This window comes from Capsicum annuum, chromosome 6 (genome assembly GCF_002878395.1).
Source record: "Capsicum annuum cultivar UCD-10X-F1 chromosome 6, UCD10Xv1.1, whole genome shotgun sequence".
In the NCBI taxonomy this organism is placed as follows: Eukaryota; Viridiplantae; Streptophyta; class Magnoliopsida; order Solanales; family Solanaceae; genus Capsicum; species Capsicum annuum.
The window spans coordinates 135,645,703-135,665,297 of NC_061116.1; the positions used below are offsets into that span (position 1 = coordinate 135,645,703).

The 19,595-nt window shown below is 35.3% G+C and overlaps 1 long non-coding RNA gene across 1 annotated transcript; it reads left to right on the forward strand.

Annotated features, from left to right (window-relative positions):
* The first annotated feature begins 291 nt into the window (after positions 1-291).
* On the forward strand, positions 292-5,818 carry LOC107873350. Its single transcript, XR_001675288.2, has 4 exons — positions 292-629; positions 4,705-5,238; positions 5,353-5,427; positions 5,513-5,818. It is a non-coding gene; the product is annotated as an uncharacterized LOC107873350 (long non-coding RNA).
* Positions 5,819-19,595: the final 13,777 nt, after the last annotated feature.

Consider the following 19,595-nt stretch of genomic DNA (forward strand, 5'->3'; position numbering starts at 1 on the left):
TCTTGGATCAAAACTCCTACTAGAGGACCTCAAATGATAATTTGGACAGTGTCGTTGGCTCCAGAACATGAATTTTAGGGAATTCGTAGTCCCGGTCTCAAGTTTTCAGGCTCATTTTGAGCTATTGGTTAAAAATTGCTTTAAAGAGATCTATGGGTGTCACTTACCCTTGTGGCAACGAACTTATTCGTGACGGTCAACAAAGCGTTGCAATAGGTGGTCTATTGCAACGGTTTCAAGCGTTGCAAAAAATAATTGTTCTATTAACTATAATTGAACATTATAACCATTGCTTTTGACATTAAGCATTGCAATAGATAAATAAAATAAGCTATTGCAACACTTATTTTATTTCCTTCATTTTTCACAAAAAATTTTATCAATTCCACCAAAAGAAAAAAACATTTTAATAAAATTCAACATTTTTCTCCTTAAGCTTAAACTGACTATTCTACCAAAACAAAACAAAACAAGATTAAACCTACGCTCTAAATCTCTAAATCCCTCAATCCGTTACCTGTGTGGGACTTTCAATCGACGGCCGCCGTGGAATCATCGACGATCTGGTAGCTGGTAATGAATGGGAGGACTATTCAAGATATGTGAATTTGGATGGAGTTGATGTGACTGTAAGTTATTCTATCTAAATGTGTTTGATGTGGTAATCTAATTGTGTGTTGGATTGAATTTTTTGTGTCACGGTATCTTGTATGCACTGGGTTTATCAGAAACAGCCGGTAGGTTCTTAGTCATTAATGATTCAATTGTACCTAAGTAGCTACAGAACAATTGGCAATCTTAGATGAAGCTATGACTTATGGATATTTGCTCTTATTTTTTGATTTATCGAAAGATGCAGATGATTTCATAGACCCATCCCAGCTAGTTTAGGATTATGGCATAGTGTTTGTTGAAAATAAACAAGAAGTGCAAAATATTGAGGATCTTACATCTTGCTAGCGTGAGTTCTTTCTTATATGCACAACAATTTATTGGTGATTCTCTGAAAAAATTATGTAAATGGAGATATATAGTCCCTGAACAACTAATGTTTTGTTCACTGTCTATGGCTTTCTATGTAATAAAGATTGCTCTTGCTTTTAAACTTTACAAGTGATGGGGGTTGTAGTATTGTTCCTAAGGCTTGCTCATTTCCCTCAAGAGTATCTGACTCAGGAGCGAGCTTTAGATTTCACACAAGAAGATCCTCCAACCTTAATGATAACTTGCCTGTAAACTCAATATTAGACATTGTAAGAAGTACCCAAAGTTATGGAGGTTTCAGAATCATTTTGGAAGGGTAATCTTTTCATTGTCTGCTTTTCTTATCCTCCTTCAAGGTCACTTAGTAGGATCTCTATGGGCTACCCAGTTTTCAGAAATAGAATTAGAATTCCAAACATAAGAAATCAACTTGTCTTGGTTTTATTTTTCTATTAGCACACATATCTTTCCACCAATACATAGTATGACTGTCCGAATTTATTTTGCAGTTGTTTGATATGGTTGTAGGTTGATGCTTCCTGTATTTGGTCTGACATTTACTTGGAAACTTTCCTTGGTCTCTTGGAGGTGTTTCATATCTCACATCCAATGTACTCTAGTTCGAGTTCAGAGTTTAGTAAATGCTTTCTGACTTTTGGTAAAAATAAGCATTTGACGACTGATGAGTATTTTAGATAATATCTTCTGTTTGACATCCATCTTAGCACCTTTTACTTTCAGTTTCTATTACCTACTCTTCACTAATCTCTTCCGCGTTATATCTCGTGAACGTAAAACCTTGCGTGGTTCTTTTGATGACATTGGGTGGTTACAACAAGCTCCTGAAATGGCTCCTGTTGTTGGTGGTTCAGATAGATTTAGAGAACTACTGTAAGATACTAGGTAAAATGTTGGATCTTGCTTGTCATATTGGGAATAGTAACAAAGTCAAATATTATCTTTAAAAATGCAGCCTCCCGTAATAAAGATCACATATCTTGTCAATGGTGAGTTCTTGGTCCTTTTTCCATTTTCTATCAATTGAGATAGGTGTTTAGTGATTTGAATACTATGCCGTACCAACTGCAAACAATTAAACCATCTTAGCTGATGAGATTCTTTACTAGGTGTTGCTATGTTTCATGGTTCTGAGCTGGTTGGTTGTTAATTTTGAGCTTATTATTTTACTGGACCAGCTTATTATTATTTTTGCATCACTGATAATAAAAAATACCTGTAGGAAAAGAATATAAGATACATATGAATTTAGCTGGTCAGTTGTAAACATCGGATTGAACAGAACGATATAAATGTACTTTTAGTAAGAGAATGATTGGTCTAAAACTTAGATCAAACTTCCTGATCTTTGTAGTTCCATCTTCAAAAATTTACCAGGAAGCTAAGATCCACATGTACTAACATATGAAAACATGAAGGATCGAGCCTCTATATATGGATCTTTTCAGTGAATCTCTTCCTTGTTCACTTGTGATCTAAGGTTCAGTCTTTCCTGAAAGACATTACAGAGGTGCGTTTTAAGCTTCTTATATTTTCCTCGTTGATCCTTCATATCTTTAGTGCTAAGCTGATATATCTTACATTCTAATTTACTCTGTTGTGGCCTTCAAAGTTTGGTATGTTGGGCAAAGATACAACTCTCAGCATGCTAGACCTTTCTCTAGAATTATGCCAAGAAGAATGATGAAAATTCAAACTCTTAATTGCAGAGTCAATTGTTCTTCACTAGCTTTTCTAAACTTCAGATATTTGCTTCTCTTTCTTTCTTCCGAAATTTCCATCCAAATGATCACGATTAGCTAATATTCAACCAACTTGCCCCACATCTGTTTACAAACGGGTCGAAAGTATTATTTAGTTCCGTTTGAATTGTTTGGAAAAGTAGGCCATGATTCTCCATTTCACAAGGATTTACCAAGATTAGATGCGCCCAATTTCTACTATGTTTGGGATATTGTGTTTAAGGTAATGGAGAAGAAGGAAGGATTGACATAGCCAGTTCATCTTCCGAGGACGATATTTGGGTTTTCCCCTTATAGTTTGATGAACATTGTTGGAACATTTTGTGTTTATGCTCTATCATCTTAATTTGTTTGTCTGATTTTGAGTATTTGAAATGTGACGTTTGAGTAAAATAAAAGAAAGAATTTTGAATATTTTGGTCTCAAATCAAAGGATTGGTAACTAAACATATGAGGTTTAAGTATAATAAAATAAAGAATTTTGAGTGTTGCAGTCTCAGATCAAAGAATAGGTGAAGTGACATGACTTTTTAAGTAAAATAGAAGAAAGATTTTGAATATTTTGGTCCCGACTCTTTTTTTTCTTCTCAACAGGAGATTGCTTAATCTTCTTTTGCAGTTTCTTAGCAGCTCACAACTGCATCCTATGTCAATGATGTAGTCTAAAGAAAGAAGAAAACAACTTTTAAGAAACTATATTTACCTGATGAAAAAAAGAAAGAAAAGAACTTTTGATTGCTTATAATGCATACAAATCATGTGAATGGCACAGATTGAAGCAGAAAATCATTGTACAAGTCAGACCAGGTTGCTTATTAACTAGATTATATGTAAGTTTTCATCCTATCGTACATGAGTTTGGTGAAAAAATGGTGTGGATCTGGTTTCTTTTTACAAAATTTACTTTTTTGCTCTTGTATGTTGCGAGACGTGGATAAGTAGTGAGGATAAGACCTGTTTAATTCTTCATGTTTCTCTTTCAATGCATTGTTCCTTATTCTTTAAATGGTAGTGTAGATCTCAAATAATAAAATCTATTTTTTGTACCAATCGAAAAGAAATAGAAATCTGGTATTTGCTGTCAGAAGTTGAAATTCTTTTTATCTTCTCAAATAATTTATGAAGTTTACCTACTGTTCTGATTTGAAAGTGGTTCACAAAAGCTCTTGCTTTTATTGTACGAAATCGTACTCTGCATTTTGAAAGATTAGGTTGGTTATTGGTCCATGTATAGTAATTACTTCTCCAAGGGAGTTCTGTGAGTCCCGAATCATGAATGCAATATGGTTCATATGTTTTTTATATTTTTGTGTAATGAGTTGACCGATGCTAACTATGCAGATATAATCGCATTGCACGGATGGAGCACGTTGATCGTGCTCGTAAATCTGTGCAGCATTGTATTAAATCATTGCTAACTACACATACGAACACGTGAGTTAAAAATACAAGGCATAATAAGAGTGATATAGCATACTTCTTTGCAGTTAAACTGAAGTGGGTTCTTCTTGAAAGTGAGTGTCTTGAGGTATCAACTTGTCTTGGTTTTATTTTTCTATTGGTTTTATCGTTTCCTCTTCCTCTTCCTCTTCATCCTTTATAGACTGAGTATCTTGGTAATGTTCATTCTCTGACTCAATTACTCTATACTCATCCTCCTCGTCATCAGGAGGACTTCTTGGAGCTGTGTTGAGAGTGCAGGGAACTTCTTGACCACTTTTCTGAATCTGAGTAGAAGTATCAGTAACATTTGCATCTTTTTGTTGTCTCTTCTTGATGGCATCTCTTTTGTTTTTGCTCGACTTTCCTTGAGACTTGTTGCTAAGATGTTTTGAGGTCTGATCAAGCACCTTTATAGCATTAGTCTTAGTAGGAGTAACTAGATCATGATTTGTATCAACAACATTTCTATCGGCCTGCTGAACATTTTCTGCATTATGTGATGGGCTTTCCTTGGCAGATTCATCTCTGAATTCTGAACCCAATCTACCCACAGCATCATGAGAAGTCTGATCAACATCTCCCCTATTCTGAACCCGAGAAGAAATTACCATTTCATGTGCTGCTTTCAAATTCTGCTGAGATTGCACAACACCAGTAGACTGAACCTGAGTACTGACTCCTTTTTTTCGAGCTGAATTGTGGTCTCTAAAATTAATAGCACCCAACATATGAGCAGCTTCAACACCAGAGTAATCACCTAACATCTGAGCAACTTTAGCACCAGTGTAATTACCCAACAACTGACCCTTAAGTTCAGAACCTTGAGCAGCAGTAACCTTCAGGTTATCAGCCTTCTGAGTAGAATTCTGAACACAACCAGCTGAATTCTGAGTTTCATGTTTCCACTGAGAAATCGCCTTTGAGGAAGCGTTTACTAAGACTGCTAGTCCTAAGGAGCATAAACAATGTATGAAGAGCTTCCTGCTGTTAGTAACAAGACAAAAAGTTCTCACTGCTCAGAAGAGTGTTAATGTCATCACAAATGTTTCAAGTGAGTGGCTTCAATCGAATGCTTTATTTTTTTTCTCCTATCTTGTTCATGTAAACCAAGAATTATAGTTTTTTAATATGCTAATTTACTTGTGATTCTGACTCTTTTCTTCAGCAAAACCTCGAAATATGACTTTGCTTTGTAAACCAAAACTTATGAAGGAGATGCTATTGGATTGGAAACAAAGTTGTAGGTGTTAATGTTTATTTTTGAATTTGTGCTTCTTTGCTAGAATAAAGTATGCCTTTTAGCTGATGATGTTGTGTTTCCGCAGGTAAAGGGAGCTTCAAATGCCGATGGTGAACAAAATGGAGGTTCAGCAACATTTGCAAAAGATTGCAAAGATGACTGAGTCTTAGATCTTCAAAGGCCTTGTAGTGTAATAGTTTGGTAAAGCTCCTTTGAAGCATCAGATGTTTTAGGTTGACCACATCTGCTGATAAGAATGTGTTAATGCAGTAGGTAGGAGGTTTACTTCATTATGCTTATGAGTAGTGCTCTTTGTTGTCCATAAGGAGTGTTTGGACCCCAAACGTTGTTTTGTATACAGATAGTATTATATTTAAGTATACTTTCTAAATTGTGATGTGTACATAGTGTTATAATTTATTACGTATGTCGATAAAAATTTACATTAATACAAATGAATATTTTATTTAAATCATTTCAATTTAAGAACATGTAGCAACAATCGTTGCAATAGATCAATAAATCGTTGCAATAGGTAGTCAAAAAGCGTTGCAACAGAATAACAAAAGTGTCAAAATAGATGCTATTGTAGCGGTTTAATGTGGTTGCAATAGGCATCCCAATAAGTAACGGTTAGTAACCGTTGTAATAGATGAAAATAGGCATTCCAATAAGTAATGAAATAGTTGTAATAGGTATTCAAAAAGAGTTGCAACAGAATAACAAAAGCGTCGCAATAGATACTATTGCAACGGTTGAAATAAATGAAAATAGATGTCTCAATAAGTCAAAAATAACCATCGCAATAGGCCAATCTATGGCAATGGTTGTTAGAAATTGTCGCCATAGCTCGACCTATGGTGACGGTTTAGATAACCGTTGTATAAACCATTGCCATAGACCTATAGCAATGCCCACCTATAAGACGCTTGCTGAACCGTTGCGATAGAGCTATGACAACAATTTTTTTACCTATTGCAATGGTTTTGCAACCGTCACCATAGGGGTAATTTGTAGTAGTGTGTAGGTTCCACATCTAGTAGAAATGACTTCAAATGAAAATTTCAATGGTTCGTTAAGTCCAAAATATTGAATTTTATATAGTAGCGTAGTTTATTTGCGTGCACGGGGTTCCGAAAAAATCCCGATTAGAGTCCGTTAGGACTTTATAATTTGATGGTTTCTCCAGCATCCGGTGCAACCCATTTTCCTTTGTTTTCATGATTCGTAGGCCGCATTTGAAATAAAGGGTTGACCCGACCCAGTCCCTCTTTCTTTTTCGCGTTCGCGAACTACAGATTTGTGTTTGGGATAGCCAAACCCATTTGCCTTCACGTTTGCAACCCCTTTTTTACGTACGCGAAGGGCAACTCTCATGGTTGTCGCGTTCACGTCCTTTATCCCTCACATTCACTAAAGGCATTGCCCTGGCAGTATATAACTCCCTCTTCCTCGATTTCTCATTCATTTCCAATTTTTTTTCCTTCCATTAGAGGATTTTGGAACTTGGAAATTATTGGAATTTCATCCCATTAAGCTCATTTACGCTAGCTATCGTTCCTTGGTCATCTTGTCTTTTTGTTATAGTGCTGTTCCATCCCAAAATTCATTTAAGTCATGGTTTTAAGGTTAGTTTTTTTGGGCATTGTGAGCTATTTTGGTTGTCATGACCCAATTTATGAGTCATAATGGCACCTACTTTATCTCGCCAGTAAGTAAGTCAAACTGTAGACCGAAGCCATAAGCAATAGTCTAACTTGATGAAAAATGGCCCAAAAGTCAAAAATCAATATTTATAGAGTTAAAAACAACAGTAAAGCAGTCATAACAATCTAATAGATAGATAGATAAAAGAGTAACAACCATCCCAAGACTTAGTAATGCCGGTACAAGAGATACTATAACTGGACTATAAGTACTGAATAGTCAAATACAATCTCTCTCAAAAATGAAAGACTAAAAATGGATAAATACAAGGAAAAAGGACAACTACGATTCCGAGAGATCGCCTTATCTCCGAAATTAACAAAGCGTGATCATTCGAATCGGCGGCGGCTACTACTACTACTCAAATCTTCCCCAAAAAGGTAAAAAGGTGTAGTATAAGTACCAAAACCCTAGGTACTCAGTATGCATCATCGGCTGACTGACCTAAATCATAATATAAGTACGATACGATACAATATAAGATAAACTAAGTCAAGAAATAAGGGATAAGCTGAAAATAAGCTCCAACACTATTGTACATGAAAAAAAGACCCCCCCCCCCCCCCCCCCCCCCCCCAATAAGCAAATATGTGTAGAAAAGTAAATAACTTAATGCAGGCCTTTATAAGCCTGAAGGGGACAATCAAGGAAAGTAAATAATCCAATAACCACAAATTACAAAATTATTATCCTATAACCAAGAATCCATCCGAACCATATCATTTCTTAATTAACTCTCAAAATGTCGTACTTGAATCAAAACTTAAAAGTATCATAACCATTGCCATCATTTGCCGAACATGAACCAAAACTCATATTATCAACATCATCATCATATGTTGGACTTTAACCAAAACTCATATATCATTATTATCATCAATTGTTGGTCTCGAATCAAAACTCATATATCATTAACATCTTAAATAGACCATATAAATAAACCACGATCATAAGTCATATCAGTAAATTACTACAATTATCCACAGGAACTTACATGAAATTAACACTAACTCTTAATTACGAAACTAGCTTACTCACTAAGAATCTAATTGCCTCAGTGTCCCATGTTATATATTAATAATGGTATATCATACATAGATAAGTGTACAAAAGCTAACTCAAGTCTTGGCCTAAGGTGGATCGGAGGGGCCCACTTCTAATTCCCAAAATTCATTTTTATGCATTTTCTACCCTATACTAGGCGATATCTAAATTTATTTCTATATGTTAAACAAGCCATAATTATCTCTAAGATGACAATTCTTCCTAAAACATGAGAAACTAAGTCAATTACGCCTATATTACGGTTTCAAGATAACGTAAATAGTCTAACTAATAAAAATATTTTCAGTCATGCCTCAAATATTTAAATACCACCCCATATCTAGCTTAATAGAATAAGCCTACTATGAAATAACTCAATCTATGAAGAGGATAAACCTTGCCTATATGGACATCGAAGAAAAGTTCGAATAATTCGCTAAACTGTTAGTTTCCTTTTTGAGAAGCTTCAGTAAGGTGCCACGCTATCAAAATCACAATCTACTCATCAAAACCAGAAAAATGATACCCATTACACTATTTTGCTTTGGATCCAAAATTTCATAAAAGCCCCAAGTGGGGTCCGTTTATGGAATCTCAATTTCGAAATCAACATAACATTTCTCTATGCTTAAGGAACATTTATCCTAAAAAAGGGATGAATTTCGAGCTCTAATGGTGCAATAATCTATCCAACAAGATTCTAGGGATTTTAGAAATAGATGGAGGAATTAACCATGAAATTAGTGGAATCTTACCACAAATTCAATTAAGAAACGTGTAAATTAATTATACCAAAGCTCTATAATCACCCATAATTGATTCTCCCGAGTTTTCCCGCTTTTTAGGGTTCATAATTCTAGAGAATAAGTTAAAAATAATGAACATCAAGGTAAGTGGAGAATTTATACCCTTCCCAGGATCACAGATGTCGCTTAAGTGGACATTTGGTTGCTTAAGCGACTAGGTGTCGCGTTCGCGATACTAACAACCTCAACATATGTCGCGTATGTGATACTTGTATCGATTAAGCGAATTTCATTTATGCAACATGTACTTTGCTTAAGATATACAAGTGGGATAAGCCAGGTCGCTCAAGTGATCGTCTTGTTACGTACGCAATACACCAGACATCAGTTGAGACCTAGAATTCTTTTAGAATCCTGTATACACAAATGAACTATGCTACCTTATAATTTGGACATTCCAAACTCAATGGTGCATTCAAAATTTCCATCCGTTTCAATGAAATTTGGGTCCACACCCACTTATAATTTTTCTTAACTTTCGACCAATAGCCCAAAATAAGTCTGAGAGCCTCGAGATTTCAACCAAGGTTCCACCTAGCCCAAAATCAATATTCAAAAGCTATTGGAACTGTAAGAATTAGGCTACGAGGTCATTCCACTAAAGTTCATGTTATAGCCAATTTGAACCAATGAATACTACAAAATAGGAATTGGCATGAAAAATAAATGATCTTCCTGATAACCGAACTGTCAGTTCTAGCAAGTCATATATGACATGGAGAAACTACAGGATATCTCAAAAAATAAAATGAGTGAAATGTATAAAATGACCTTGAGGATCATTATAATATCCATTACTAAAAGAACCTTTGTCACAAAAATAAAGAATTAGGATGCACCTGAAGTCAAATAGGGGAAGGTACTAGGTTTGTCTCTCGCTCTCGGTGTCCTAAGTAGCCTCATATACTAGGCCGTTCCTCCACTGAGCCATTACTACTAGAATATTTGATGCATAACCGCCTGACATCACTAGAAAAAATGAGAATAGTCTCTCCCACAAAGGTGAACCGCAGATGCAATTGAACCGAGTCATATCTAAACACTTGAGAAGGGTAAGGAATGTATTATTGCAACATAAAAACATGGAAAACCAGATGAACAATAACAAAATCTGGGGGTAAGTCTAACTCATAAGACACCTCACCAAATGTGCAAAGAATCTCAAAGGGTCCAATATATATGGGGCTGAGCTTACCTTTCCTCCCAAACCTTATCACACCCTTCATGGGTGAGACACAGAGAAATACTCAATATCCAACTCCAAATCTTAAGGCTCAAAGTCTATGATCTGCATAAGACTTCTACCTACTCTGAGCTGTCCTCAACCTATCTTAAATCACCCTGACTCTATCCAATGACTTCTAAAGCAAATCAGTACCACCAGTCCTAATATTGAAAGTTTCAAACTATCCAATCGAAGAACGACATCATCTATCATACAAAGCCTCAAAAGGCGCCATCTCAATACTCGGATGTCGTCTATTATTATATGTGAACTTTGTCAAAGCTAACTGCTTCTCCCACTAACCCCCAAAATCCATAACACATGTATAGAGAATATTCTCGAGAATTAAAAAAGTTCGATCTGATTGTCCATCGATATGAGGTTGGAAGGTTGTGATAAGATTCACCTGAGCACCCAACTTCTCTTAAAAAGATCTCCAAAAACTAAAATTGAACTCCAAACCCTAGTATGAAATGATAGATATAGGCACACAATGCAAATGGACTATCTTACTAACACAAATACGAGCCAACCTCTCAGCACTTAAGAATATCTGAATAGGAATGAAGTATTCCGACTTGGTCAACCGATCCGCAATGACCCAAATATCATCATAACCACTGAAAGTATGAGGGAAAACCACTAACAAAGTTCACGGTAATCTGTTCGCATTTCTACTCGAGAATTGAAAATCTCTAAATCAAGCTACCAGGTCTTTAATGCTTGGGGTTCACCTACTGACAAATTAGGCAATGAGCTATAAAGTCTGCCACATCTCACTTCATACCACCCCACCAATAATTCATCCTCAAATATCTATAAATCTTAGTTGTTCCTAGGAGAATAGATATCTAGAGCTGTGTGCCTCATGCAAAGTTGGTGAAATCAAGTCATCAACCCTCAAAACACAAGTACAACTATCAAATATCAAATCACCCTTAGAATCTATCATAGCCCCCTTGGAATCACCACTCAACACTTGATCATGGATGATACAAAGCCTCTTATCCTCAAATTGTCAACTCTGAATCTGCACAAATAGCGAAGACCTCACCTCAACACTAGCAAAAATCCTCCTAGGGTCTGAAATATTAAGTTACACCATCAAGTTGGCTAAGGACTGAATGTCCCATGCCAACAACCTTTGAGAAACTAAAATGCAAGTCGAGTTACCCATACTCATTGCCTTACAGCTTAAGGCATCGACTACCATGTTTGATTTACTTGGATAATAAAAGATAGAGATGTCATAATCCTTAAGAAACTCCATCCATCTACGCTACTTAGAATTAAGCTCTCTCTGTGTCATAAGATCCTGAAGACTATGATAATCCGTAAAGATCTCATAATGTATGCATAATAATAATGCCTCTAAATATAAATTTTGAAAACTACCACTTCCAACTCCAAATCATGAGTGGGGTAGTTGCGATTGTGAACCTTTAGTTGCCTCGATCCATAATCAATAACAAGACTCTATTGCATCAATAAAAAACCCAAATCAACATGAAAAGCATCACAATACATAATTAATCCCTCACCCTCAATATGAAGAGCCAAAAAGAATTGAAGAAATGTCTTTAGTTTTCTAAAGATTAACTCTCACTCCTCATGTCATAAGAAAAGAACCTCTCTCCTAGTTAATCAGGTCATTAGCACTGCAATGGTAGCAAAACTCTCAACAAATCATCTATACCAGCAGTCCAGACTAATGAAGATATAAACCTAAAATAGAGATATAGGTCTGGACCATTCAGGAATAGCCTTAATCTTTGCCAGGTCTACCATAATCCCATCCTTAGATACCACATGCCCAAGGAATGTCATCGACTTAAGCTGAAATTCACACTTATAGAATTCAATAAAAACCATATGATCTCTCAAAGTCTAGAGTACAATTCTCAAATACAACATATTCTCCTTCCTAACTCCTCAAATACACAAGGATGTCATCGGTGAACACAATCACAAAAAAAATCCAAATAAGGCCTTAACACACAATTCATCAAATTGATAAATATGATTAGGGACTAGTCAACCTTAAAGACAAAATTAGGAACTCATAATGACCATAATGGGTCCTAAAGGAAGTCCTTAGGATATCCTCAACTTGAGTCCTCAACTATTGGTAACCGGACCTTAAATCAATCTTAGGGAATGTTGCTGCCCTATGAAGCTGGTCAAAGAAATCATCAATGTAAGGCATTGGTTACCAGTTCTTCACTGTCACCATATTAAGTTGCCTATATTCAATACACATACGCATGGAATTATTATTTTTCATTCAAAATAACATAGGAGCTCCCCAAAGAAACACACTTAGTCTAATGAAACCCTTATGAGAAAAATCCTGAAGTTAATAATTTAACTCCTTAAGATCGGGAGGATCCTTATGGTAAGGTTCCATAGAAATAGGTCTGGTTCCTAGATCAATTCTAATAAAAAACTCAATATTATGATCAGGAAGAAAACCAGGTAAATCTATAGGGAAAACATTAGAAAACACATAAACTACAAGAACATAATCAGGCGACAGACTCTCCACGCTAATATCATAAGTATAACAGAGATAAAACTCACCTCAAAATAAGCCTCCTAGCAGGAATATAAAAAATAATCCCTGTCGGCTCGCGAATAGTCACTCCCTACCATATAACTAGATGTACGCCAGGTATGGTGAAGGTAACAGTCTTGGTAAAATAATCTATGATCGCATGATAGTTGGATAACCAGTCCATGCCTAGAATCATATCAAAATCCACCATGTCTAATGTAATAAGATCAGAATGATATTAAGCTCTTGAATATTCATAACACATGATCTGACAACCCAATCTACTACTAAAGAATCACCCATAGGAGTAGACACCTATAATAACATAGCTAATAAATCCTAAGATTACTTTAGCAGCACAACATGATAAGAAGTCATATGACAATAAGTATATCCTAAATCAAATAAAGCAAAAGAGAAATGATAGCATACCAAGACCATACCTATGATAAAAACATCTGAAGACTCAACCTCGGCTCTAGTAGGTATAATATACAACTGACCACGGCCACTACATAGCTGGGCTCCTGACAAATATCCTATCCTAACTTCTTATGAACCTCTATGAGCATCTTAAGGACCATCCCTACATCCATGCATACCACCTCTGGCTATGGATTGAATCGCCCAAATATATGGAACACTCTAAATTGAAGAAACCATCCCTCCATGATTAGGGCACTCTCTCGAAAAATCACCAAAAGCTCCACAGGCATAACATGCCTAGGCGCAGTATTAAAACTTACAGATTTGGTAGACCCAAAATAACCACCACAATTAGAATAACCAAAAGAAAAACCTCTCAAAAATTGGCTACTACCCTTTCTAGGACAATTACTGAAGCTAGATTGACATCCATTGGTAATCTAAAAAGCAGCCTGAATGGGCCTACTGAACTAACCCTAAAGCTGATATGGCAGTCGCAGAAGGTACCAACCTTAGGAACCACTGCCTCTGAATAGTGATAAACTAAAGCTCCCATTAAAAATACCCTGATATCGCAACCTCTTATTGCTGCCTCCTTGGGCCTTATTATACATATCTTTCATAAATTGAGAATGATAAAAAACATTAAAAAAAGAATCTACCTGCAACAACCAAACTTTGTATATACATACAAAGAGGAAGTTCAAATCCCTAAAAAAATTGAACTCTCTCATTCTCAATAGCCAAAATAGAAGTAGTATACCTAGCCTACTCATAAAGTTGAGGCTTATACTCCACAACTATCCTGGAGTCCTGCTATAACCTCAAGAACTGATCCTTTAGATGATCACTAAGACTATGAGTCATGTACTTCTCCAAGATGATCTTAGAGAACTAAGTCCATGTCAATAGAGGAGATCCAACTGGCTTGGAATCAAGATGAACCGTAGATTTGCACTGTAAGAACGTGCACCATTAACCAATGCCATAAGCTGAACAAGTCATCTCTCAACATCAAAGGATAAATATACCCTAGTAGAGCTTGGGTTGGTCCCTATCCCACTATTAGCTAGGAAAAAGAATCTCTGACTCTAAGGTAGGGATAGGGTTTGTAGAAGGCCTCCTATCCTAGCCCCTAGTGGGGGACACATCTATGAGATATCCATGATCTTGAGGTAATCCATAAAAATCAACTGGATCCCTATGCTCGATCTCGGTACCCTTGTCTGTGTATCGATGGCATGTGTCCTAGCCATATATCACAAACTGAATCCAAATAAATAATTTAGAAACTAGTATGTACTCTTAGCATGAAATAAATGAAAGAAGTGAAGAACTCCAAAGAGTGTCTAATAGACTCCTGAAGAAAAAAATTGATGTCATTATTCTGATCCATGGGATTTACTAGACACTAGCTCTGATACAAATTTATCATGACCCAATTTCTGGGTCATGATGACACCTACTTTATCCCATCAGTAAGTAAGCCAAACTGTAGTCCGGAGCCATAAACAATAGGCTAACTTGGTGAAAAATGGCTTAAAATTCATAAATTAATACTCAAAGAGTTAAAAATTGCACTAAAGCAGTCATAACAGTCTAATTGATAGCTAAAAAAGCAACAACCATCCCATGACTCAGTATCACCAGTATAAGAGATACTACAACTGAACTATAAGTAATAATAATCAAATATTGTATGTCTCAAAAATAAAAGACCAGACTTGGACAAATAGAAGGAAAAAAAACAACTATGACTCTGAGAGATTGCTATATTTATGAAATTAATTCAGTATGATTGTCCAATTAGTAGTGGCTACTAGTACTTATATCAATATCAAAAGGTATAGAAATGTGGTATGAGTACCAAATGGGTACTCAGTAAGCATCATCGTCCAATTGAGATAAATTTTTTGATCCCTTCAAAGTTGCACCACATAGTGAGGGACCGGGTCCCTCAAAGTGAATCAAAGGTAAACAAATACTAAAGTGCTAGAAACCAAAAGATAGTGCAGGAAGAGTAAAAATACATAGGATTTTATGAGAATAGCTCCTTGCTCAAGGGAGGAAAAACCATTGCTTTCCCTCATAAGCACCAATGAATTCCACTATATCAACATCTTGATTATAGATACAATTTCAGCCTAACTCTAGGCTCTTTTCACTTGTAATAACTTTACTACAAGCTCATCTTAGAAACTCTACTAAGGATCCTCTACACTAATTAATTCTAATCAGTAACAAGCTTAGGCAACTCTACCTAAGTACTCTCGAGTAATTATAAAGCAAACACTACTTATATAGCATGAGTAGTTCGGTTACAAATCAGCACTCAAGAACACACTCACTTTTTAAGCATACTAAAAGATACAAACTTGAGTAGTGCTTGAGCAATAATGAAATGGAGTTTTTGCTTCCTCTATTCACTCTTTAGATTTGTGTAAAAAACTATTTAATGAAGAAGAATCTTTTTTCCTTTATAGATAAGTGATGATTAGGGTTGAAATATCATTAGTCTAGCTATCCTAATCAGTACAAGTAACACCTATAAGTTTGTTAAACAAGGAAACAAAAGTATGCTGTTATGAGTGCCAGCTGTACTGTACCATGAATATCTAGGGACCTGGTCCCTTGTAGTTAACTGCTCATAATCAAAACTACATATAACAATTTTCTCCCTTTTTTATGATGAAAAAAAACCATATAACTTTGAGCATTAATACAAATCCATCATATTTAATCAGTGTGATTACCATTCTGAAGATAAATATTCCCCCTAATACTAAGCTTTCACTATTATGCAACACAGGGATAGGGAGATGGTCCCTTGTTGTTATTTTTAGCCAAAACTCTGATATCATGCACTTTTATTTCATGCATTTGCATTTTCTCCCTTGTCAACATGACTTCTTTCATCCATCTATTTAGCACATCACTTACTTCCCCCTATCAGCATACCATTTAATTCGATAACTTAATTCATCTTTTATCTGGTCCCTACTACATAAACTCAGTATTTCTCCTTTTATCATTATTTAAATATGAGTACAGTAAACTAAGAGTAAAATAAGAAAAAATTAGTTAACTCATGGACACTGGGCAACACTGCCATAAATAATAACTTTTCAATTTAAAGGGAACAAATATTACATACAAATAAAAGATTCATTCATAAGTATAGGATAAGTATCATTGCAGTACATAAATTAAATATTCTAGGGAAATACCCATAAGAATCAAGAAGGATTAATAAGTAAAGTTCTGGGAATAAAATTTTGAAGAAGTAGGGTCAAGTTGTTATTGAGATGCCTTATTTTTCCATTCATAATAAGGACCTCATCAGTTAGGATTGACACCATCTTCTTTAGTTCAGCATTCTTTGTTCTATCATTTCAGTATGATATGGGCTTCTTTAAGAGAGATGCTCAATTTTTCCCTAGAGCTTGAAAATTTTTTCATCCTTGGCAGCTAGGATAAACTTCAGTTACTCTATTCCCTTACAAAGCTCCCTTTGATAAATGCTACTTAATTTGGCATGCTCAATCTTGACAATTCTTTCCATGTCAATTATTTTAACCACCGATCCTTGGGTTTTAGAATCACAGACAATGCCATAGTGATTAAGTACTTTGTTTAACCAACATCCATAGGGCATGCCATGATTTCCATTTTTACCAAGAACCACTTTGTGAATGTGTTCTAAAATAAAAGCAGGTAGATTAATAAAATCAAAGCAACTAAGGCATTTTAGCATATATAAGTCAGTTGTTGAGGCAATCTTTCTAATTTGTGACCTAGGAAGAATTACCTTGGTCACAAAGTCAAAAATCAATTTAAACTCACTCTTGAATGAGTTCCTATTCACTGCAGGCACATATTTATCTTTGACCTTGGATGCGTTTTCTAAGAATTCTATTAAAGGAAGCTGCTTGGAGACAATTCTCACCCCATATATATGAACTTCCAAAATTCTTCCTATTGTTTTCTCATTCAACTTTATTTCCTTTCCTTGGACCTGTGTAGTCAGATTCATCCCCTTTTTTTAAGAATATCAAAGTGAAGTAGAGTTCGCTAACTATATCATCAAAAATAGTGGGAATTGGTCCTTCCATGAGATGCATCCAACCTTGATCCTTAACTAGCTCAACTAATTCCACCATAGGTTCTGTTAGCATATTTGAATAAAAAATACTTCTAGTTAGCACATTTTGATTCTTCAATAACTTGTTTCCAACTTTCTTGGATACAACGTCATTTTTCTCCCTATTATTTCTTCTAGTATAAGTGATCACAGATTCTCTTTCAGCTACTTTTCTCTTCTTGGGACTAGGTACCTCAAGAATCAACAGCTTTTCAGTAAAACTTCCAAACTATTTTCCAAAAATTTTTGGTGTTTTACTAACATTAGTTTTCTTATTATCAACTATGCTCTTTCCTTGGCTATTTTACAACAAGATGAGATTTTTAGCAACCCATGTTTCATCCATTGCAACATCATTATTATACTTTTGAAGATTTAGGGATGATTCTCCATTGACAGGTTGAGTGATGAAGGAGTTTATCTTTGGAAGAGTAGAATAAGAGGATATTTTTCAGGAAGGTTTGGGAAAGGACTTTACCTACGCTAAGCAAAGAATTTTTTGAAGGACCTAAAACTAGGAGAGTTGTAGCCATCATGAAGGTTTTTTTCTTAGAAAGGCTATTTGGGATTTGGATTTTCCTTTTGATGGGAGAATAAGTGGTTCCAGCTTAATTTAAAAAAACAATAGGCAAAAAAAGGTTTTTCTAAGGGAACAAGTTATGATCAATTTTCAACTTTTAGGTGAATCACCTTCCTTTTAGAATAGGACAACCTTTTTGACGGAAGGACAGGGAGGACACGGCTTATTCTTGAAAGAACAAACAAAATTTGCACATACAAGATACTAACCTAAGATATGGGACCAGGTCCCTCTCTAGTTTGTATGAATCTTAAAATTTATGCTTGTCATATCTATCCACCTCCAAAGTTTCTCCCATGGGTTTATAACTTTAAGGGTATGGTACTGATTTACACCAACATGTATCTAATTTACCAAGGATACCTACCTCCTGATCATAGCCAATTTTGTGAGGAGACACTGATTCACTTGATAATAGGTCAGGCTAATCTAATAAATCCTAACATCAGCTTGTTAGTTCATTTCATAACCTAATACCATGGTTTGTTCTAGAAATAGGTCGATGGACTAGGTCCTATACTTGGCTTTCTTCAAATGTCCAGAGTTCCTTATGCATTGCTTTGAATTTGTCAGCTCATTTCACAAATTTCTGATATCAGTCTTAGGATAGAAATGCTTATCATATAAGACATCTTCACCTTAAAGTGTCTTAGGAAAGAGAACACAATCAGACCTTCCATTCATATACTTGAGTAATTACATATCAAGAAGATTATTTTGATTGCAAACACTTTCTCCTTCCTGCACTTATGATCATTTGTTAGACTTGGGACCCATTTAATATTAAGTTCCCAGTAGGAGAACAGAGGTGTAATTAAATCCTTCTTTGTCCATCTAGGAAGATTGAGCTTCTTCATGTTTTCCAAGGTCTTATACCTTTGGGATAGGTGCTCCCTTGATGTACATGTCTAACACTTGTCAATCTTGCTCTGAGCCAACTTTGGTGATCTTCTTTTATATGTCCATCTTTACCGAAGTGAGTACATAGAGACTTGTGGAAATTGTTCTTATTATTTTGAGTAGTCATTCAATGATACCTAGGTGATTGACTTTTCAACAGAAACCATGCCTTTTACCATTATTAACTCCTTGATAGTCAAGTTAGAAAGTATCTGAGAAGAAGTTTATTTTAGGGATTTTTTAAAGTTTTTCCCTCAAATGGATCGGTCCTTTTCTAACTCCTTATTTTCCTAAAGTGAAGTCATTAGAAGCCTCTGAGAATCCTCCATTTTTTCTTCAAGCTCAACCTTAAACTTTGAGGCTTCTTTCTTCCCTTTACACTCAGAAGTATTTACTTTCTCTAGTTGAATTACAAAACTCAAATTTTCAGGTTTCAACTTAACAACCTGTTGCTCATTTTATGATATCTAGAGATTCAAAGCTATCAAATCAAGCTCCTGATATTCTATTTTTCTGCAAAAGAATTATTCTTTTCATTGTCACAAGCATCATCTTTTTTTTTTTTCCAATTGACTCAGTATATTTAGATTTTTAAATTTTAACTTAGTAACTTGCTCTTAAATTTTAGATATTTGGAGAGTTAGAGAAATTAACTCAAGCTCTTGACTTTGCACCTTTTTTTCTAGAGGAAATTTTTTCTTAGTCATTTCACATATAGAGTCAATCAACATATTTGCAAGATTTTTTTTTTTTCTCTTTCTAGCAAAATAGTTGTCCAAGTTTTC